Raw genomic sequence first — 25,045 nt, 5'->3', positions numbered from 1 at the left:
CATCAACCGGCTTGAGACAACGTTTCGAATAAAAAGAAATAGTAGAGGAGGATACATTTGAGAAATTTTAGACATTAAGGATTAAGTACTTTTTAATGCAGGCGCTGCCACCACATGGCCACAAATTATTCAAATATCTGCAGCCATTGACCTAACTTTGACGACAACAGACATTCCAAGCAAAACTAATTGGAAAGTAAGTAATCAAAACTTAGGTTCTGATCATAACACATCGAATGTGAAAAATTTCAATACAATAAATTTAATATCAACTCTACATTTAAACAAAAAAAAAACCACAGAAAACAACGACAAAAATGAAAATGTGAATGATCTAAACACAGAAATAGAGAAAATCAATACAGATGCAACTTACAAAATCAAATAAAATAAAAAAAAAGAAAATCTAACCGTACTGGGATCAAACCTTGGAAAATATGTATGAAATCGAAAAAAACAAAGAATTTAGGAAAAATCATACTTATGAAAAAGCAAAAGGGTTTGAACAAATTTTAAATAGCTCTAAACAAAACAGTAACAAAATATCAGATAATAAAGATGCTAGAACCAAGAAATAAAGATACAATCGTAGAAGAAATGTGGAACATTTTTCGAAGAATAGAAGGCGACTTTAAAAATAAGGATAAATTAGAAAGATTTGGATTTTCAAAAACAAAATATACCTGATGAATAAAAAAAAACTGTGATATAAAGAAAAGAAAAGTGAAGAAAAATACACTAAAAAACACCTATTAGAAAAATGATGCGAATAATAAAGCAGACATAAGATAGATCAGCGGCAGAAGAAAATAAATTATCATAATTTATGCTTAGATAAATCAAAACTGAACTGTAAATTAATATCATGGAGATAACAAACAATGTATCGATTTCAGAGGAATTGTTGAATTTAAAATTAATAACCAATATGTAAACCAAAAAGAGATAAAACACTGGAATCCTATTATAGACCTTTAGCTTTAATTAAAAGAAACCTAAAAATTATTGACTGTGAAATCAAAAACAGAATTCAAACATTTATCGAAGAAAACCACCTCAAGCTTAACTTGATCGCAACAGAAGCTTAATGGAAAAAAAAAATTAAAACAATATTAATCTTCATCCATCAAAATTCTATTCAAATCCTAGATGAAATAAAACTCCTAAATAAAATACTCAATGTTTGACAAAAAAGAAAATCTCATTACATCTCATCTCATCTCATTTCCAAAAAATCATAGAAAGAGCAAAACATTCTTTGTCTGTCTGAATTGAAGCCTTCACATCACTCCATATCACCTTCTGTTGTTTTTCAATTATGTTCAGTACATGGTGCCACCATGATGCCACGAGCCGGACTCCAAAGTTTGCCGAGATTTGTTCAGTTGCTTCTTTCTTACATTTCCTACGTTCATTGCATCAAAAAGTAACTCAAGTATCAAATTACTAATTGAAAAAAAAAACTAGCCCGGCTTGGGAATCGAACCCCGAACTTTGTGGCGAGAATCGAACACGCTAACACAAGATCACGCCTAGATGTTGTTCTAACTGAAACTAAAACTCGAAGTGGCGATATGATTTTGTAGCATACCTACAAGCGCTCCCGCCCAGATAGACAGCCAGCCAGCCAGGAAGAAAGCACCTTAATGCACTTTTTGTGATTTAGTAAATCTCGTTTTAAGCACTTTTTTGCCCTTTAAGTGACTTAAGTTCTTTACAACGTACATATTAATCACTTTGGCAACTTTCAAGTTCATTAATGAGAACATAATGTTCAGTCAATTGAGTAGTTGCTTCTCTTTGCCAGACAATATGTAACTTTCAAAGCCTTCATTCAAGTAAATGTGTGACTTTTGGTTGCTTTGGAAGCATGATTCTCCTTGCTCAATTCATTTCCAGCTCCCATCAATGCGCCGCCGAAACGGGAGCAATAGTATGTTTGACAAATTCATGAATTAACACTGGATCAATTGTTCACATAATTAGCATAAAATGTGTCTGTAAGAATAATGCACTCGATATCGCAAATCACTGGAACACTGAGCAGCATTATTCTAGTGTTATATTTCAAAACGACGAAGTTAAAATTGTTCAGTAGATCATCGCTTTCTAACGGCAACATAACTATTTTTGCGACCAACTAGGTTTTTCGAATTGCTTATTCATACGACTTTCTGAAAATTTGTCGTTCCGCTGATGATGGATTAAACCGCCGAGCTTCACCAGCAGCGACCTACACCTAGTTTAGCACAAAATGACTTGAACCGTACCGATTCTAGACCTTCTAGAGAGCATCTGGCTCCCCAAATGAATGGCACAACGATGAACGAACGACCTAGCGCTGGGTCATCAAATTTATCCGCGTATAAATCCGGCAATTGCCTAGAGTGGCCTAGCAGCCTAGTCTAGTGTTCTGATTACGCATGCAGATTGATACCCGGCCAGGGCAGCCAGGCAGGGGCCAAACGGGCAAATGCACTTGCTGGAATCTGAATTTCAACTACTAAACCCGCAGATGAATTGTGTCGTCGTGTCGTTGTGATGTAAAGGTTTCCTCCATCAGCATCCGGTTGAGCTCTCGTATGTTTCCATCTACCGATATCTGCGACATAACGCATGTTCTGTCGCAGCTCATAACCTCAAAGTTATGCAAAGCGTATGGCGGCACACGCATAATGATAGGAAAGCATCCTCGGGAGTTTGTCATCTATATCATACGAGGAATGCTCGGAATGTTGTCCGAAAAAGACCAAACCGAAACCATGCACGAGCTTTGACGATGGTTTGGCTTAATTAATGTGAATAAACGATTTGGCGACATTGTTGTTCTGGCGGATAGACGATGTTGCTGTCTGTGGGACTTGCTAAATATTTTGGATCATCGAACAAGCAAATGGGAAAAATGAATAATTATGTCACTTATTACTTATTCATAGCAATTGTCTGCCGTTTTCTCAGCAGAAATATATGCAGACGTCATTTCCAATGACAAGAAAAAAACTTTCTATGATTTGGTGGAGTCCTTTTCATATGTTTCTTCAAATAATAAACAAAAACGTTAAAAATCAAGGATATTTTGAGAAACAAAATAATTTTCTCCTTTCTCCGTATCCACAACATTTATTGAAAAAAAAACAAAACCTAAAAAAGCGGTAAATTGGGAAGGTTGAAATTAAGCCAAATGACTAAAATGTTATAAACAGAAGAATTCACATGACAAAAATTGCACAAAAATGACACAAAAATGACACAAAAATGACACAAAAATGACGCAACGATGACACAACGATGACACAACGATGACACAACGATGACATAAAAATGACACAAAAATGACACAAATATAAAACAAAAATAACACAAAATGACAAAATAATGACACAAAAATGACACAATAATGACACAAAAATGACACAAAATAACACTAAAATAACACAAAAATAGCACAAAAATGATACAGAAACGACACAAAAGGGACACAAAAATAACACAAAAAAAAAACACAAAAATGGCACAGAAATGACACTAAAATAACACAAAATAAAACACAAATGACACAATAATGACACAAAACTTACACAAAAATGACACAATAATGACACAATAATGACACAAAAATGACACAAAAATGACACAAAAATGACACAAAAATAACACAAAAATTGCACAATTATGACACAAAAATGACTCAAAAATAACAAAAGAATTACACAGAAATGACACAAGATAACACTAAAATGACACAAAAATGACACAAAAACGACAGAAAAAATACAAAAATTTTAAAAATTACAAAAATGACAAAACAATACAAAAATGTCAAAACAATACACAAATGTCAAAAATGTCAAAAATGTCAAAAATGTCAAAAATGTCAAAAATGTCAAAAATGTCAAAAATGTCAAAAATGTCAAAAATGTCAAAAATGTCAAAAATGTCAAAAATGTCAAAAATGTCAAAAATGTCAAAAATGTCAAAAATGTCAAAAATGTCAAAAATGTCAAAAATGTCAAAAATGTCAAAAATGTCAAAAATGTCAAAAATGTCAAAAATGTCAAAAATGTCAAAAATGTCAAAAATGTCAAAAATGTAAAAAAATGTCAAAAATGTCAAAAATGTCAAAAATGTCAAAAATGTCAAAAATGTCAAAAATGTCAAAAATGTCAAAAATGTCAAAAATGTCAAAAATGTCAAAAATGTCAAAAATGTCAAAACTGTCAAAAATGTCAAAAATGTCAAAAATGTCAAAAATGACAAAAATGTCAAAAATGTCAAAAATGTCAGAAATGTCAAAAATGTCAAAAATGTCAAAAATGTCAAAAATGTCAAAAATGTCAAAAATGTCAAAAATGAAAAAAATGACAAAAATGTAAAAAATGACAAAAATGTCAAAAATGAAAAAAATGACAAAAATGACAAAAATGACAAAAATGACAAAAATGACAAAAATGACAAAAATGACAAAAATGACAAAAATGACAAAAATGACAAAAATGACAAAAATGACAAAAATGACAAAAATGACAAAAATGACAAAAATGACAAAAATGACAAAAATGACAAAAATGACAAAAATGACAAAAATGACAAAAATGACAAAAATGACAAAAATGACAAAAATGACAAAAATGACAAAAATGACAAAAATGACAAAAATGACAAAAATGACAAAAATGACAAAAAATGACAAAAATGACAAAAATGACAAAAATGACAAAAATGACAAAAATGACAAAAATGACAAAAATGACAAAAATGACAAAAATGACAAAAATGTCAAAAATGTCAAAAATGTCAAAAATGTCAAAAATGTCAAAAATGTCAAAAATGTCAAAAATGTCAAAAATGAAAAAAATGACAAAAATGTAAAAAATGACAAAAATGTAAAAAATGACAAAAATGTCAAAAATGAAAAAAATGACAAAAATGACAAAAATGACAAAAATGACAAAAATGACAAAAATGACAAAAATGACAAAAATGACAAAAATGACAAAAATGACAAAAATGACAAAAATGACAAAAATGACAAAAATGACAAAAATGACAAAAATGACAAAAATGACAAAAATGACAAAAATGACAAAAATGACAAAAATGACAAAAATGACAAAAATGACAAAAATGACAAAAATGACAAAAATGACAAAAATGACAAAAATGACAAAAATGACAAAAATGACAAAAATGACAAAAATGACAAAAATGACAAAAATGACAAAAATGACAAAAACGACAAAAACGACAAAAATGACAAAAATGACAAAAATGACAAAAATGACAAAAATGACAAAAATGACAAAAATGACAAAAATGACAAAAATGACAAAAATGACAAAAATGACAAAAATGACAAAAATGACAAAAATGACAAAAATGACAAAAATGACAAAAATGACAAAAATGACAAAAATGACAAAAATGACAAAAATGACAAAAATGACAAAAATGACAAAAATGACAACAATGACAAAAATGACAAAAATGACAAAAATGACAAAAATGACAAAAATGACAAAAATGACAAAAATGACAAAAATGACAAAAATGACAAAAATGACAAAAATGAGAAAAATGAGAAAAATGACAAAAATGACAAAAATGACAAAAATGACAAACATGACAAAAATGACAAAAATGACAAAAATGACAAAAATGACAAAAATGACAAAAATGACAAAAATGACAAAAATGACAAAAATGACAAAAATGACAAAAACGACAAAAACGACAAAAATGACAAAAATGACAAAAATGACAAAAATGACAAAAATGACAAAAATGACAAAAATGACAAAAATGACAAAAATGACAAAAATGACAAAAATGACAAAAATGACAAAAATGACAAAAATGACAAAAATGACAAAAATGACAAAAATGACAAAAATGACAAAAATGACAAAAATGACAAAAATGACAAAAATGACAAAAATGACAAAAATGACAAAAATGACAAAAATGACAAAAATGACAAAAATGACAAAAATGACAAAAATGACAAAAATGACAAAAATGACAAAAATGACAAAAATGACAAAAATGACAAAAATGACAAAAATGACAAAAATGACAAAAATGACAAAAATTTCACATAAATGTTACAAAAATGTCACAAAAATGTCACAAAAATGTCACTAAAACGTCACCAAAATGTCACAAAAATGTCACAAAAATGTCACAAAAATGTCACTAAAATGTCACAAAAATGTCACAAAATCATCACAAAAATGTCAAAAATTGTCACAAAAATGTCACAAAAATGTCACTAAAATGTCACAAAAATGTCACAAAAATGTCACAAAATCATCACAAAAATGTCAAAAATTGTCACAAAAATGTCATAAAAATGTGACATAAATGTCACAAAAATGTCACCAAATCATCACAAAAATGTAACAAAAACTTGTTAAAAAATATTTATTTCATCCTGGACATTTTTTAACTTCTTCATATGTTTGACCAGACTTAAAAATTCTCTGTTTGTTGACGCACCTTTTTTTTGAAAAAAATAATTCATCGATTAAAGTTTCGCATGTGAGTTCCTCAACGAAAATATTTCATATCCGGTCTGGAGAATTTTAGTTGCCTCCGTGAAGACGACAGCGAAATAAAAATCTGAAACGTCTTTCGACCGGAACGAAACCAGACGAGTTATGTTCATATGTTCCATTTTTTATTTTCGCACTCATATGTGATAGGCATCCGGATCCAGAGTACGTTGAACGCTGGGAGTCCATATCAACGATCCCGAGGAGTGTCGCGCGAAAACGTTATCGCCATCGCTCTCTGGATTGCTTGAAGCGTATGTTCCTGAAAAATCGTAGAAAAGCATCCAGCAAATGTTTCCAAAAAAAAAAAATGAAGTTAAGGCTACAAGACCGAGAACGTAGAGCCAGTAGTGTAGGGGAAGAGGGGGCATAATGCCCACGTTAAGAAGAAAGCCTTGTTTTGGAATACGTTTGAAAAGATTAACTTTAAATTTCGATTGTGTTTGGAAGTTTGGTTTATTTTTTGTCTAAATCTGATAGTTAGAATAACTGGAAGGTCAAAAAAGGCCACAAATTTAATGAAGTTTGAAGAGTAGGTAGAAAATTGGATTTCAGATTCAGTAGGGGCATAATGCGCATATGTGTGTACCCAATTGCGCCGTTTAACGTTTAATATATGTTTATTGATTCAAGTGCCTCCGGAAGTGTTTGTCAGGTAAAAACACTTCTATTCTACTTCACAGATGGAAAAATGTATTGCTACGCGCAGTGCTGCCAGATATACTGAAATTCTTGTGAAAAGTTAATTAAATCTATATTAAATTTAGGAATTTTAAATATATACGTTTATATTCAAGTTATGTTTTCCAATACAACTTATAAATATCTTTAAAATTGTTGAGATGGAACTGCATATAAATTTAAACAAATTTGAAACATGCTTAAAGATAAACGGACATGGCGCGTTTCGCCCCACCTAGACATGTTTATTAAAAATCGTTCAAAATAATTTAAACATAATTGAATAAGGAAATTTTTTGTTTTGTGATGATTTTCAATATCAATGTTCATCATTGTAACAGATGTAAGGTAATTTTTTTGGTGATAGATGCCGTAATTGCTTACGAAAGTCAAGGCACAAATTGCAAGGAATATGGCATGAAAAGTATTTTTGGATTTTTGCAGGGATTTATCGCATATTTGATGCTAATTTTTTGTACAAAAGGTTTCTACTGTTGATTAGAAGGGAATAGCTTACCGAATTTTAAAAATAAGTGTATATCTAGCTAGATATCGCAGTGGGGCGTTTTGCCCACACTGGGCATTATACCCCCAGTTCCCCTAATTCATCCGTCAGCTTGGAATTTACGATATTGCACGAAAGGACGCGGGAATGTTGATGAAACGTTTCGTACGCTGCGTTCCGTCGTTTTTCGTTGCGCCTCAGCTAGTCAGAGACAGACGACGACGACGACGACGAAGGATGGACCGCACCGCATCATCATGTTGTTCGTTTCGAAAGGAGCGAGGAATCTTTGCCACCTCCATCATCGTGGAAGTCGCTTGTCCTGAATGGATTCGGCGGAAGTCGAATCCGTGGCGATGCTGCTGCTGCTGCTACTGCTGGAATCGAAGAAGTGAAATTGTGGAATTTGGCGAAATACATTTCAGCAGAAAGGTTGGAATTCATATTGTCAATTTTTGGCGCTCCGATCGTTTGGCAGTCAATAAAAATGTCGAGAAGCAAATGTGTCGGAAGCATTCACTGTGCCTGACATATTTGAACAATTAGTGAGTGTGAATTCAAAATATGAGTTCATTTTTGGATTGAAAATAATAATATCTTAGTTAAATTTCAATGATGGTGAAAAACTTAGTTATGATTTCTCGCTTTTTGTTCGTTGTCTTCAAAATTTAAATTGGTTTAACATGATATTGTATCAAAAAATGAGAATATGGATGATCAAATGGAATAGATTTAGAAATTCCATTCCGGGTACAATTTGCAGGATCAGCTTTACATTTTTTGTATTTTAATTTGTATTTTTTTAAATTAAATTTTCAAATTAAGTTTCGGATGACCGGATTAAAGTCTGTTGCTTATGATTCCGGAATAGAGAAAAAAATTTATAGCAGTACTTTTTTTGTACGCTTCAAAGTCACAAATATAAGATTTATAAGCGACTTACGGGGATGGATTTAAACTTTAATTTCAACCTACATTTTTTTCACATCTTTCTTGAAGTACTTCGAATCATTCCTACTTGAGCCCGTTAGCACAGCTGTAGCTGTATCTGTATAGTATTTAAAATGTATGGATTTAGTACAAACATCTCTAAAGGATCTGTGACTACTCCCTGTCAATATTTGATGGACTAATGGTTTTGCAGATCCAAGGGAAATCACGGAGCACCGTACTAGTGTTGTGACTTAACCTATATCGATGAGATAACGGTGATGTTATGCTTATAAATTCCTCGAATTACCACCTATCTTGCTTGTAACTAATCTAACCAAGTTGGATTTAATAACAACGCTTTCAAGCGAGTATTTTATAGTGAAATCACTGAAGGAATGAATATAATACTCGAAATACAATCTTTATCGATTCGCATATCTTCCTAACTGCAAGTCATTCAACTACAAACCATGTTTAGAAATATGTTTATAAATATAAAATGAGGATGTCACTTGTGGGAGCTGCTGGGACTCACACCCCTCACACAACGCCCCCCCCCCCTTCATTAAGAATACTTATATTCTATATAGACAATTTGTTTTATCATGATTCGGTGCTAAGGAAGAAAAAAAAATTAAAAAAAACCAACGTTCATGAAAAAGTTTTGAAAAACTTGAGCCAGTTTTGAAAACTTTTTAATCAGAATATAGAATATCCCATCTTCCCCCAGTGCTTTCAAATTTTTAAATTTTTCGAAAATCAATTTAAGTTCATCAATATTTGTCTCACATGAACTTTCAAATACATTTTGCTTAGAAAGAATATCATCAAACTCTAGGGATATTTGAGCGTCAATTGGACATACAACGTTTAAATTGAAATCATGACCAGACTCAAACTGTGGGCTTATTTTCAAGCTTTTTCTGCGTTAGTTAAAAGAAGTTTGTCTCCATATTTCAAAATAAGAATTTGCTTCTGGGGCTTTTCAGAATTTTAGTTAATTTCCAAAATGGCTTTGAGTAGGGTTTTATGTCTTCTACTGTATTTACAAAATTCTCATTACGAATAAAATTTAAACGACGTTTGATCTCTATTTAAAGGTCGCAATAAATTAATTTCAAATAAGGATTTCTAAATAGTGTTTGGATGTGTATGTATTTATTAAAATACACAGCAAAAATTATTTCCTGTAAAATTACGCAAATGTCTTGTAACAAAAAGGAGCAGGACATTTTCCTTAATTTTTCAGGTCGAAAAACAAATTTTGTGACAATTAATTTTCAGTGTACAGCTTTTTTACAGGACATTTGCTGTAATAATAAATGGATCTTCGTTAACTTTCAAGGAAAACAATTGAGAATTACAGGCTTTGTTAATTACAGGTTGATTTATTTTAAAAGTTGCAGTTTCAGTGACACGTAATAATCAAACAATGTTTCTGTGTATCACGCAGTCAATCATAAAAATATTGTTGAATTTACTATATTTATAGTTCACTGCCTAGAATCAATCATACATTTGTAGTTGAGTTAACCAGAAATGTATAGTTGAATCTATTATATTTATAATTGAATGCATAAAATCAATCATACAATTGTAGTTGAATCTTTCATATTAACAAATGAATCAATTATACCATTACAATTGAATCTATTATATCCATAGTTGATTTTGTAAGGTCTATCATCAGTTTGTAGTTTAGTCTATATATTTATAGTTGGATACAAAAACATCAACTACACATTGAAGATTGGTATAACTAGCTGAAATAATTAGAACAACACTCGTCTTTTTTCTACGTGATGTGTTTGCAACTAAAAATAAAAAAAAGGATACCTAAGTGTATCAAATAACGTTAACTTGCATTATAAAACAGTTTTAAAATTTCTTCTGGAGTGAAAAACAATATTAAAAATTATCGGTCGAACAAATTGACGCCTCATTGACAGTATGAATACCAACCTTAAAAAAGTTAGTCCATTTTTGAATCCTTATAACTTCTTTATCTTAACTCTGATCGAAATGCTGTCTAGGGATTTAAAAAGACATACACCGTCTTAGCCGATTTAGGCTTTACAGACTGAATAAATGACGTGGACAACTTAAGATTAACATTTAATACCCAGTACCGAGATGGGAATCGAACCCATGCCATCTGTGGACCCAGCGATTACCGTCTTACCACTCGAACCACTCGACCACCAAGGCGCACAGGGATTTAATATTTTTCATAATTTAGCCTTTGAGAAAAACTGTATTCAAAAGAAATCGTCCGAAGAAGGCCAAAGTTATTGATGAAAAACTGGATTTTCAAACAAAAAGTCTCAAACTACAGGCTCGTGGAGCAACCCGTTCTCGTGATCCGATCTGGCTCAAATTTGGCATGCGATCTTGTACTAGGCCTTGGATCAATTTTAGCCTGCAGTGCATAACTTTTTCAAAAGTCGGGCCATTTGAGGCACTCTAGAGTACACAGATTTCACAGACTTTCAAAATGAAATGTAGAAATCAATATTAATGTATCCAATATGACCCATTAGTCACTTTTGTGCCTGATTGTAATTTTGCCTATAAGAATTAGTATTTCCCCGATCATTCATTAAAACTTAATTTTTGAGAAAGACCGTCATGGTACGAGGTAGAAAAGTGTGCTTGTTATATACATGGAAAATAATAAAAAGGTTATGCTGAATGCTAGTGAAACCCAAAAAGGTAACTTTCACCTCGTCGAGATGAAACTCGCCTCACACCGTAAAGTTTACCCGAATCGAGCTGACAAAAAGATGGAATTTACCTAGAAAAATAGTAAATCCACAAAAGGTAAAGCTAACCTCGTAGCAAGGTGAAGTTCACCTGAGTTGAGCATAATAAAAAGGTACAATTCACTGAGAAAAAGGGTAAACCCAAAAAGGTACTTTCTACCTCTTCGAGGTAACACTTACCTTGTGGCAAGGTAGAGCTTACCTCGAAGCAAGGTGAAATAACTTGGAATAATTTAAACAAATCTGTAAAATTCAAACCTAAAAACAAAGTTGACCGAGCCGGATTGTCTGAACAAAAACTTTATGTCAAACCTAGATCCCCAAAACAGACCCGTGCGAAGGACCCGTTCAATGGGGTGGGCGGGGGCAGGGGGGTTTCAAAATTCAATTTTAGCTAAAAATAATAACAATACCAAAATTAAACAATCAACGAGGAAATGCATTTTTAACACCATTTTCTTACTCATGATTATCATAATGATATATGTATCACTCAAAAAATAATACATGTTACCGATAAAATAAACCTAAGTTTCTAAAACAAATCACAATGAAAGTTTCAAATCAATGATATTTTTTGGAAGTCAAAGTAATTTTTTGAAAATGATGTTCCTTATGCTGAAATAAAAATAGCTTCAAAATCATTTTTAAGCAGTCTAGTTTTCAAATTTGAAATGAATATTTCCAAAACACAGATTTAAAAATATCTGAATTCTAAAATAAATGTAAGATCAGATAAAACATTAACCATGAAAAATTGTTAGGAAAGTGATAATAATTCACTCAATTCACAATTCAACTATTCATATTAATTAACATTTCTTATCTTCATTTTCAGCTGAAGGGTTATTAGAGAAATTTTGCTGTTGTGTTTTGTATTCGGAAAAAAAATTAATCGCGGTTTGAAATGTGAATTTTAAAAAACATAGTCAAACTTATCAAAAATATTTCTTAAAACTTAAATTGCTTGTGTAATAAATTCGATGAATTTATTTCAAAATTTAAAAAACAGTACTAGGAAACTCGGTTAACTTATTTAAAAATTGAAACAAAATAGGTTTTTAAACATTAATGAAGGATTTTTTTTCAATGAACACGCCTTTGCTTTAATGATTGATTTGGTAGATTTTAACTTCCTGAACTCGAATCTTTTGTCAAATTTGAACAATTACATTTAGTTTTGATTATATGGAGTTTTAAAATGTGTCAGTTTTGAGTGAAATCAATCATTTAAAAATGATTAACTATCAAACCTGCATTTACGAAAAAATCTGATTCTGATCTCGTTTATTATATTTCATTCAAACTAGAAATATTATTTTTATTATGAAGATTATACATGTTCTAAAATTCAACAGTTTTTGAAAATTTGGAAAGATATAATTACATTACCCTTCTATAACTTTTTTCGCAGAACTCAAAGTGACTTAAAGTCTTGATGAACGTTGATAATTGATTCAAAGCTTTTATTTCAAAATGTTATGTTTTTTCAAGTTTTGTCTAAGAGTGCAGAGCTTCCTTAAAAAATGTTTAGCTGATTTTGAAAAGGTATTTCAAAAGCTGATAGAAAAATTGTATATTTAGATTCAGGGCACTCAAATTAATCAAAACCACGTTTTAACTTGTTTGCACCTTGGAAAAAATGTAAATTTTTTGGCCTTGTGTAATTTATCAAAACCTTTTTAAATGTTATGCTGAGAGATACAAGAACAATATAAAATTGAGACTGAAATTTTTTTCTTGAAGAATATTTCATATCAGCATAACATTTTTAATGACATAAATGGTTTAATTTAATCTTAATTTTTTTAATAAGGTAAAGGGTATTAGATTTTAGATTTTTTTGCTAATTCTGTTAGAGTCATACGCCTGTTAAATGGTATCCAAATTGTCGATGTATAAAATAAGTATTCGATGAATTAATTTTAAATTTAAAATGGTTCGTTTCAAAAAGTTGTTTAAATAACAAATCAAAATTTACATATTTCAAATTAGTTCCAATTCGTGAACATCATATAGTGTCGTGAAATGAACTGGCTGGGCTTGAGATGTAAGAATAAATTCCGCCGGAGGCGAACCAAATTTCTGACTTGCTTGTTAACACTTATTTTAAAACACCTTTAAAGGTCAAGTAATTTTCCGACACTACGGTGAAAATTTTAGTTGAAAAAATCTCCATTGGAGGAGTTAAACTCCTAAACCAACACCACTCGCCCCCCCCGTATGCACAGCCTTGCCCCAAAACAACAGTCTCAAATAAAAATCAAATCTTGAAGGAATTAGTGTTTTTGTTTGTTTGCCAGAACAGAACCTTTTTAGTAAGTGGATGAGAAACCGTAGAATGTATTTTTTGGCCATATTTTGTTTTCGAGTTAACACAAGATCTTGACGTTTCATGCATTTCTATTCTAAGTCATTTGGCTGAAATTTCGATTTCTCCGATTTACTTTGGTTTGGATGAAGGACAAAAAACCGATTCTTTGAGGCACCCCTAAATCAAGTCCAATTAAGCTAAAATTTTGATGAGGTCAGTTTTTTGGTCAATCTACAAAATGTTTATGGTCAGGTTTTTAAAAATCGATCTCGAAATTTTTCACATACATCCATTGCCACTCTAAGGTTCATATCATGAAAAGAGCGAATAAATTTAATATTCTCTATCGGTGATATTTATGTATGTCAAAAAACGATGTTTTACAAAAGTTTTGATAGTTGAAATAATGTTAATTATGTTTCACATATTTTTTGCGTTTTATAGTGACTAATCGAATTTTTATAGTTCAAATTGTTTTACTGTTGTAGCGTTCTGAATAAGACTGAAAAAGCCAAAAAAAAAAATTCGCAATCATTTAGATATGTATGTGGTTGTGAGCTAACTGTTGCTGCTATCCTGGATTTCTTAATAATACGTTGCCTTTAACTGATCTCGTTTTTATTCATTCTATTATATTTTTTATTTTAATTGAAAATCCAAATCATAAACAAACCCATAGAAACTCACTTGAAAATTTCGGTCCTTTTTCCTCCGGATATACGCAAAATCTGTTAGGAAGAGAAAAAAAACATACATTAATTGAAACGCTGAGCCAGGAATATCCGGTGCATTTTTTCCCTCAAAAAACGCCCAAACGGAACCAAAAAAGCATAGCAAACAAAACCCAATGAAGCAGAGTTTGTTCGCCGTGGCTGGCTCAAAAGACGGCGCGCGGCCGCAAGTTGTTGAATAAAATATTCGTATTCAACAGAACGAATAAAATTCCCTCTTCCATCCAGCAGCACTACTTATCAAATTTGTTGAAATTGCACCATCCATTCCACTCCAACCGGAACCCATTCATGGCGGCAGCAGACGAATCTTCGATGCTGTGCTTTGCAACACATGGGGTTTGAATGTGCGAATAAATTGTACGGAAGAGATTTTTTACTACCAAAAATATAAATATTTCGGTGCAGTGCTGATAAAAACGATCGTTCCATTTTTAATAAATACCCAAAGAAATCCTCACCCAATTATACGAGATCTGATTATTATTTATCCAAAACTAACAAAAAAATCCACTGTGCAGTTCAGTTTGGTTCGGTTCATTCGTTTTCCAGAAGTTCGCTCGCTGGCTGGCGTATTTCAAATTCCCGCAATTCAGCGCTCCCGAATCTTGCGGTTTCTGTGGCAAGCGGGCACGTTTTCAGCGCGACTCACCGCGAATCATTCATTATTATGATAATTTCACTCAACGACGACGACGACAATCATCGGAATACTTAAAGCCGACCCCTCGATACGGCAGCTAGGTAGCACGTGTTGCGGTAATAAAGTTGTAATAAAACTGCTTTGTTTAACAGTTTATGGCCGAGATTTTAACTGAGCTGGACATATCTAATTACTTTTGAAGGTTTGTGTTAACCAGTTTAATTTCAAATAAATTTTACAAAAAAAAATTGTTCATAATTATCTCCACCACCGAATCATAAAACAAGGGAGATGTGTTATTGGCTTTGTTACTGTTGTTCTCATTTCCTTACTAGACAATAAAATAAAGAAAGAAGTTCGAAGAAATTTTCGATGCTTACATGCAGAAGCCTTATGTTCGAAAAATGGTTTGGTGGTTAATGTGGAGCGGGAAATGGGAAACCGCGCTTCCGTGGTTTAAAGATATTTTCTAAGAATCACTGAAATTGAACCTGTTAATTGCTGAAACTACTTAAAGTAGCATAATTTTCTAGAAACTATGTAAATATGTTTGAAATCAAGGGATAGAATGAGTTTTACGTGGGCGTTAAGTGTCAAATGTGTGCACTTATTTTTCACCTTGAATTTGGCACAATGCGTAGCAAAATAGCCTGGTTAAAACCGGTGACCCGCGATTTTCAAAATTAATGGATAGCAAAACTCCTCAGATCGGCTTGTCAAGTGAAAGAGAGTTTTTTTTCGTCCCTTTCCCCCAAGTTACGCGGGCAGAGATGAATCGTTCTGTCTGTAATCAAGAGTGAGATTGTAGACAAGAGTGAGCGAGAGAAATCAAATCCGCTTATTAAGAGAATGATTTTCTCCGCATTCTCAGAACCAAAGGGAGGCTTTAGGAGCAGTTTGGGCTGTGGAGTATTTCTCCTTTTATTTACTCGGTCGACATTTTACGTTGAAAATGGATGCCGCCGGGGTGGCATTCCTCTTGAATCGACATCGGGAGAACTCGAAAAGAGCACTAACCAGGACCGCCGGTTGGACTTTACGTTTGAGCCCATATAGTTACGATATAGAATTTGTGCAGGGTAACAAAAACATCGCCGATCAAGCCTCTCGCTTATATCAAGGGCAAGATGAACCATTCGATGATGATCATAGCCCTTGGGAGACGCCAACATAGAAGCGAACGCTATTGAGTTTTTGACAGAAGAAGAAATCTCTAGAGAAACTGAGAAAGATGAAATACTTATTAAAGTAATCGAGGCGCTAGAGAGCAGCTCTTGGACGAAAGAACTGAGACGTTTCAAATCGGTAGCAGACAATCTAGAATTCGGAAAGGGCTTCCTTAAAAAAGATGGACGTGCGGTAGTCAGGAAGTCGATGGAAAATTGGAAGTAGCTCATCAAGAACATCCTCACGTCGCAAAGCTGAAAAGCATTTTGAGGGAGCGAGTATGGTGACCGGGGATGACCACCGACGCAGAACGCTGGGTCAAATCTTGCATTAACGGTAGTATTGAACCATTTCTAATTGATATGAATAAAACAGTTTTACTTTTTCTCATAGGATTACCAGAAAGAATTACTCCGATGAGCAGATTCTTAATCCCGAAAGCCGTTTGGGAAACCCTCGCGATCGACTTTAGAGGTCCGTATGCAATCTTTGGGGGTATCTACACGTTGGTGATTGTAGACCATGGCCAAGGTCAACCATGACGACGACGCGATTGATAAACGCGATACGGCTGCGAAACTGAGGGAAAATGCCTAGAGGATAGCAAACGATCTGCGAGAGAATGTCAAATTAACACGTTCGTCGCCACGGCACCCATATTCGGGTGACGGGTGTGTTTCCTGGGGGGCCCCGTCACATCAAAAAGCAGGTGACGCTCTCTTACTCAAGTAAGCCGCTCAGTTTAGCCACACGTTGCAAATCTGGGAACTCTCCCTCTTTTCTTTCTCGCTCCCAGAATTTCTTTGGGCCTGACTGGTAAAACTACCAAAATGAGCGTGGCGACGAACGTGTTAAAGAAGGCGATGTTGTTATAACGCAGCCACAGGCCAGAAAGAAAGGGGACGCAAGATTTTCAACGACTTGATATACGATTGTTAATGATGAGAAGGGCATGCTCATACTGACAGACGACCATGGTAGTAATCTATCGCGACACGTTTCACAGGTCAAAAGAGTGGGACATTGGCGTCAACCTTATCGGGAAGACGCTTCTACGGAGAAGCTCGGAAGAACTCGAAACAAATTTTTCGGGAAACTTACGTGTTACGAGAGAAAGAAGGATGCCGGGTTATCTAAGTGAATGCGTTTTAGTCATGGAGCAGAGACCGAGAAATTTGCTTTTAGATGAGGATGAAGATCGATTTTGGGACCAAGAGTTTGTCAATTTAGCTGAACAATATGATGATGAAAGCGCGACGTTCGCAGACCTAAAAATCGCCTTTGGGATGAACAGTCTGATGAAGGGAGTGGTTAATAAATTGCGTTTGAAAACACATGAATTAGTGTAAGGGGGAGATGTGTAGCAGATGATTGTTAGTGTCGTATTCCTCGTTCAGAATCATCAGCTGTCGTCTTCCCTCTCTCATCCGTCAGCAGAAAGCGTACGCGCGAAACAGCGCTCGAGTTCTTCGGCAACGACGGTCTAGGTAAGGCTATGATCATTTAGTATCCGGGCAGTTTCAAACGTCTGTATTTTTAAAAATATTCATTTGATCGAAAAACTTTCTATGGAGGAAATGAAGGTGTTATTATGATATTTAATGTAAAAATATTAAAAAAAAAAATATCGTTGATCACAAGAAATACTCTTACTTTATGATAAAATATAATTTTTGTCTTTGCACACTTTTTTCAACCATGTATTGATCTATTATTTTTACCACAGAAGCTAAACCTTTTCAAAATCATGATATTTTAAATAAATTCATCTGTAAAAACCAATTGGTATCTAGTTGGCACCTTTTCATGAGTAGGCATTTCAAAGAGACCTTTTAAATTCGGGTTTAACATAAATTTCTTGGTCCATCCGAACACATCTGTCACATTGCGTAAAACCCGGTTGCACAGATTGCGATCCATGGAACTGCTAATTTTTAGTTCATTCCTGGGTGTCCACTTGACAGGCAACACTTTTTGCCTGTAGGAAACGGATTTACTGCATAGTTAAGAGGTCTGCATTCAGTTGTCCCCAATAACCATAAACTTGTTACTATAGTTGAGATTAAGGGTTCCACTCCGATGCTTGGTTTGAATTTCGTAAGCATCGTAGAGTGGCTCCTTATACTTCTCAACCATCTGGACCAAAAAAAATTCAGAAAAATAAACAGTTCATGAGTTTTCAAGTCAAAAATAATGAATTTCCGAGGCGCAAAATGCGTACAAGGAGCAAATTTGTGCTAAACTATTTTTACCATGGCTTTTTGCACCGTTAATATCTCAAACACACGTTAACTTAAAAATGTGAAAAAAATAGGCAAGATAGTCCTTTTCATAACCAACACAACTCTGCTAAAGTTTTGCATATCCGAGCTCTAGTAACCTAGCTACCACCGAAATGAAGTGCCCGGATACTAAATGATCATAGCCTTAAGTGAGCGTCTTCTCGGTCAGCTATACCGAACCGATATAACCTCCACAGTTTTTTCTTGATTCGTCTACAAAAAAAGACGCTGCTCTCCGAACCTGATTTGATGAAGTCCTGGTTTTTTAGGATATGTCCTTATTTTCGAGAGGCCGTCCTGATTTTTTCAAAAACTGTCTTGCTTTTTGAAAATTGGCCCTTAAAATGTCTTGTATTCCCCTGATAAAAAAAAACTAAATTATATGAAACTGAATTTGTAGATAAATATGTAGGGAATAGGGAGGATTAGAAAAATTGGATATAAATAATACTGTAGATTATTGAGCTGAATTGAGCGTGAGTATGCAAAACGGATTAGGTCGTAGCCCGTTAACCTTCGATAGCTGCATGCGTGTGAGTGAACACAAATGAACTCCTGAGTGTCGTATGCTAAGCAAACAGTATTAGGAGGCAGGGTTGCCAATTTTTTTCCCAATTCAGGGAGCCTTCAGAAAATCAAGCTAACATTAAATAGTTAAACTGATGACCTGTTTTCCTTTTCTTACACATGATGATGTTGAAATCACAAATAATGAGTTTGAGACCTTATTTTAAAGGTAACAATTGATTCAGTTCGATGATTCATCAAGCTTTAAGTACGTACATATGTTCGTGCGTGGGTATTTTTTCCATTATTTTTGGAGCTGAGCTGGGCTTATCAACTTTAATTCAGCCTCCTAAACTAATCATAAGTATTCCTCAAATTTGAAGGTATTTATTGAGGTTGATTGCAAACTTTATAAGTGATGACTTTTTTTATTGCTTTAAATTGATAATCTAATCATACAATCTATACATTATCAATGCCAGACACCATGTGGAAGTATTGAAAGTATTACGTTCTATACTTAATTCTCTGCTTTACATCCTTCTTTGTAGAACTCCACACTTTTCAGTTACTTATTCGAACGATTTTCTATCCTTTTATCACGAAAATTCTGCTTTTTTACTGTTTTGTTAAAAGTGTGATATCCAAACTCAAAAGTCTGGAAGAAAAGTCTAGAGCCTGGAAGTCTGGAAACCTAAAAAATTGTCTGACAAAAGTTCAAAAAGTCTGGAAGGAAATTCGAGAACTTGTAAGATAAAAATCTGGAATAATCAGAGAAACGGAAATCTTTGTTAAAGTGAGGACCTTTTTTTGGTCGTCGCTCCACATTTTGACCTCCTTTAGTGGTATCATATGCCGTTCAATACCGCCTATTTCCATCACATTTACAAAAATCAGGGAAAATCAGGCTAATTTTCAAATATCAGGGAAAAACTAATAAGGTTGTCAGGCTGAGCCTCTAAAAATCAGGCAAATCCTGATAAATCAGGCACATTGGCTTCTTTGGTCCCAAGTAATTTCTGACGCCAATTTTGGTTCCAATCGCTTGATAAGTTTTCGAGCTCAGCAAAATCTGTATGGGGGTCCCTTTCGCAATTTTCACAAATACACTGGAAGATACACCAAATAATCGAAAAAAATATTTTTTTCTACCCAAAACTCCTACCTCGCAAAATTGTTACGATCAAAATTATTACTAAGTTATTAGTTCTCGAGATAAGCAAACAAAATAAAGAAGGGGAGGGGGGTGGTTTAATTTACTCTGAACTATATCTATAACAATACCTAGAATCAATCATACATTTGCAGTTGAATTTATCAGATTTACAGTTGAATCAATTATACCACTACAATTGAATCTATCATATTTATAATTAAATATAAGAGGTCAATCAGAAATGTATAGTTGAATCTATTATATTTATAGTTGATAACTAAAATCAATCATACAATTGTAGTTGAATTAATCAATTTTTACAGCTGAATCAATTATACCTTTACAATTGAATCTATCGTATTTATAGCTAAATTTGAGACGTCAACCAAGAATATATAGTTGAATCTCTTATATTTATAATTGAATTCCTAAATCAATCATACAAATGTAGTTGATTCTATCAAATTAACAATTGAATCAGTTATACCATTACAGTTGAATCTTTTATACTCGTAATTGATTGCGTAAAGTCAATCATCAGTTTGTAGTTGAGTTTATTGTATTTAAAGTTGAATGCGAAAAAATCAACTACGCTTTGATGATTCGTATAACCAGCAGAAATAATTAGAATAACTGTGATCGGCTTTCTCCGATTAATCCTCGAGTTAAAAAAATGTATGGGAGCCCACCTCCTCCTTTCTTTTTCTCTCCACTGCAACTGAAAGGAAAGAAGGGGTCCTAAATAGTCAGCAAAACATGCCTTGAACCGAAATATTTTCGCATGTCAAATTTGGTTCCATCCGCTAGAACAATTTTTGACACATGCATAGAAATTGTATGGGAACCTCTCGTCTCTCTTCCTATCACCCTGATAAGAGAAGAAAGCACTATATATCTCCCCACTGCAAGGTGGGAGGAGTCTCTAAACATCCTTGAAATATGGTACCCACCCAAATGTTTCCTCAAGCCAAATCAGGTGCCATTTGCATGATAAGTTCTCGATTAATTCAATTTTGTTTCTATTGTTTGGGAAGCTACATCTGCCCTTAAGGATTTAGGGATGGGTCTCAAATCATTATAGGAACAATTGGCCTCAAAAGTCCCCACTAGCCAAGTTTCGCGCAATTCCGCTCAGTAGTTTCCGAGTTTTTAGGAATCAAACAGAAAGGAATGACTTTGAAATAAAATTTTGCTTCAAGCCATCATTAGATTTCAGGAATGTTGACCTATCCAAAAAAATCTTCTGGCCTAGGGGACTAACCGAATCTGCAGAAAGACAGTATCGGAGTTTTCATGTTTTCCATTTCTCTGCCATTCGAAACTTCCACAAATAATTAGAGCAAGAAATTGAATCCATCACAGTGCCATCGCGCGGTGCGAAATTCAATCGGGGCCCCCAAATGAAGACATCCTGAAAATAATGTTAATTTCCCATCTGGTGCAGCGATCTTCAGGCATCATCCTCCCCCACCCTCAGGTAGGCAGGCAGGCAGCTAGTGGTTTTCGCGTGATGGCTGCTCATCAACTCCAGTTGGTGGTGTGCGTTTGAAGCTGCTCCGCGAATCTGAATCTGAAACGGTAGAGCACAGAGCTTCTCGGAATCATGTCTCAATCATCATCATAATCACCACCGGCAACAACATCAGCCAGCGCTCCTCACCATCAGCAGCAGCCAGCAGCATCTTCGCTCGCTCACCGGCTCATTATTCAAATGATGATGACAGGAAGGAGCAGCAGCACTTTCATGAGGGAAGCTATTAAATCTGGCAAATATACAAGTTCCTTTTTACACGTTACCTACTGGGTAAACACACAACTGTTACGTTTCGTTGTGATTCCCCGGAAAGTTGTGGGAGGATGAATGAAAGCAAAACGTATGATCATAAAACAAATATTTAGTGGGAGCACATTTTTGAGAAAGGTGTGTTGATTTTTTTTTAAATAAAGTGAGGAAAAATATTATTTGTAATGCATTCCTGTTTTTTTATTGATTGCTTTTCTGAATCTTGATTTTAAGATACTTATGATAGTGGATAATAACTCCAAATTCCTTAATTTTTACTTTGGTAAATAATCAAAAATATTTAAAACTGATTTCGCAAATATGGAAAAATGGATCTAAAAACTCTACCAAGGCAACTCATCTCTAGAGCAGACAAACCGTGCTTTCGTCCCCACGCCATAGCTCCGGAAATGTTAGCTGGGGTTTTTCTAATTGAATCAACCTCACTAATTTGAGCTACGGAATTAATTCGGTTCCCGTCCCGGGCCCGGACTCTCGCGGACGTCATTTCCTTTCCACAGCTTGACAAATTTGCAATCAAATTAGCTGCTTTGCAAACAAGATCAAAATTAATTATGAGATTGTCCTGTAGAACAAAATTTTCAACTGTTGAACGACTAGAAACAACTTAGACAAACTTTACATAGCTTCCTCTCAGTTTTATTAGCTTAATTTAGAGAAACTAACGTCCAAACGCTGATTACTAAGGTATACTTATCCAAAATAACTGATATGATATCTGATTTTAAAATAATTTCGAATTCCTCAATTGAAGAGCATGATTTCCAATTTTAGTTTTAAAGTTCTCGTTTTCTAATTCTGTATTTTTTCTGAAATTTCAAAACCAGCATCCGAGTTCTACCTAGATGGCAAAATCATTTTGAATTTTAAATTATATATTCTGCAAACCTTTATGGTGACAATACCTGAATTCTGAATAAAGAATTCTGAATTTGAAACAAGTTAGTAAACACCCAAGCATCAAAAGTCGAGTATTTACTTAAAAACGCTTTGAAAGTTACATGTAAGCAGACCAAAGAAATACAACTGCCCAATTCCCTTGAGTTAATTATTTGTACTCGATAACAAACATGAAAGTTGCAGAAGGGATCTTTTTGTGCGCTGTAAGTGACTAGAAAAAGAAATTCTACCCAACCCCTGTAAGTGAACTATTTTTACTCATTAATGACAACTTCGAAATCAGGTATTATCTCGATAAAAAGTTTTTATCAAAAATCAACTTTAAAATTTAAAAAGTCACCTAAGGAGGAATAAAAAAAATCTGAGATTCCAAATTTATATTTTTTATGCCAAATGACTTAGAAATGCATGAAACGTCAAGATTTGGCCGGTTTTCTAAAAACATCCCGTAACAGTCAAGGAAAATCGATTTTTGGCCCAAAATTTTGTTCGAGGTAACATCAGATCTCGACGTCTAAGTCATTTGGCATCAAAATTAACATTTAAATTTTCCGGATTGTTTTTGGTCCCCACTTAGTTAATTTTTTATGTTTTAAAGTCGATTTGAGACAAAAGTTTTTTTGAGATAAAACCAGGTTTAGAAGTTTTATGCATTGTTGAGTCATTCGGCATTAAAATCATAATTTTGGTTTTTCCGTTTTCCTTTGGTCCCCATTTGGTCATTTTTGAGGGTATAAAACCGAAACATTGAGCGCTTTGAGGCACCTCTTAATACAGTACGATTGAGCTGAAATTTTGCACAGCTCAGTTTATTAGGCCAATTACAAAATGTTTATGCTCGGTTTCCGAAATTCGTAAGAAAATTTTTGCCATACATCCATTGCCACCATAATGTAGATACGCGGCAATAGCTCAGTGCCTAAGACTTAAGACCCCGCAGGGACATGGCTCAAATCTCACTACGAGTTTGAACTAATGGTTGAGTAAATAATAAGTAAATTTTCAAAGAATGAACTTCAAGGAAGTGGAAATTGTTTGAAAATAATAAAAATGAATACTAAAAAATGTTTATTTTTTATTATCAAGTAAATTTTTATTATTTATTTTTGGAGGTTCAACAATTTTCTGAATATGCAATGAGGGCTGAATAGCGTTCTTTTCAGCATGTGTTTGGAACTTTCAAGTATAAATAAGGAACTAAGTTTCGGGCTTAATAGAATGCACATCAACACATTGAATGGGCTACTCAAGCTCTCACGGAACTGATAATTTGGATCAAGTCTGTGCGAAGGACTCATCCAAATTCAGCTTGAAATATTAACAATTGTTAAAAATGCATAATAAATATGAAAATTGATTTCTAAAACCATGACCATCACATAAACTCGAAAAAATAATAAATCTGAACGTTTCAAAATAAATAGAAAATTGCTTGAAACTAAATTGAAAGCAGCCTTACAAATTTGAGCCAATATTTCCGAAACATCTGACAATGAATGCCAAATAAACTATCGAATAAACCAGAATTCAAGGCTTTGGACATGATAATCAGTGTACAGAAATGAAATGAATACCTACATACCTAAAATATTTGAGAAGAAATTAAATCCGAATTATACAAAAATTCAGATCAGGTCAAAAGTTAACCCTGATTAAATTGTTTTCTTCAAAATGGTAGCAAAAATTGTTTAGCAAAGTGGTAGTTAATTGTGAATTGTTAATCATCTTCATTTACATTTCTTTTCTTCACTTTAAATTAAAGAATTGATTGAGAAACTCCGCTAAAATATTTAGAATTTGAATAAACATTGCATACAGACGTGAAATCTGAATATTTCATGGGGAGGAATAAATGTCTATTTTTAACTTAAAAGAATTTTTTCAAACCAGTTAGTTGATGATTTAATTTAGTTTGATTAAAAAAGAAAAATTTATAGAAATCTTATAAAAATACAATTTTTCGCAAATTTTAAGATATTTTAGCTATGTATGGTAGATAAGGGCCTAATGGCTACATTAAGAAAAACGCTTATTCAACCATAGAGAACAGCTATAATATGTTAATTACATCATTGTTTCCTGTTCAGACACTCAAATAATCTATTGCCT

The 25,045-nt window shown here is 33.5% G+C and overlaps 1 protein-coding gene across 4 annotated transcripts in view; it reads right to left on the bottom strand.

The window, feature by feature from the left end:
* Positions 1–25,045, bottom strand: part of LOC129751284 (galactosylgalactosylxylosylprotein 3-beta-glucuronosyltransferase P-like) — a 319,836-nt gene that overhangs the window by 29,197 nt on the left and 265,594 nt on the right. For all 4 annotated transcript variants that reach the window (XM_055746687.1, XM_055746684.1, XM_055746685.1 and 1 more), the window contains one exon: positions 14,434–14,474. The gene's annotated coding sequence lies outside the window, so the exon portion shown is untranslated. The remainder of the gene's footprint in view (positions 1–14,433; positions 14,475–25,045) is intronic.

This window comes from Uranotaenia lowii, chromosome 3 (genome assembly GCF_029784155.1).
Source record: "Uranotaenia lowii strain MFRU-FL chromosome 3, ASM2978415v1, whole genome shotgun sequence".
NCBI lineage: Eukaryota > Metazoa > Arthropoda > Insecta > Diptera > Culicidae > Uranotaenia > Uranotaenia lowii.
This window is presented reverse-complemented; position numbering and strand designations above follow the sequence as displayed.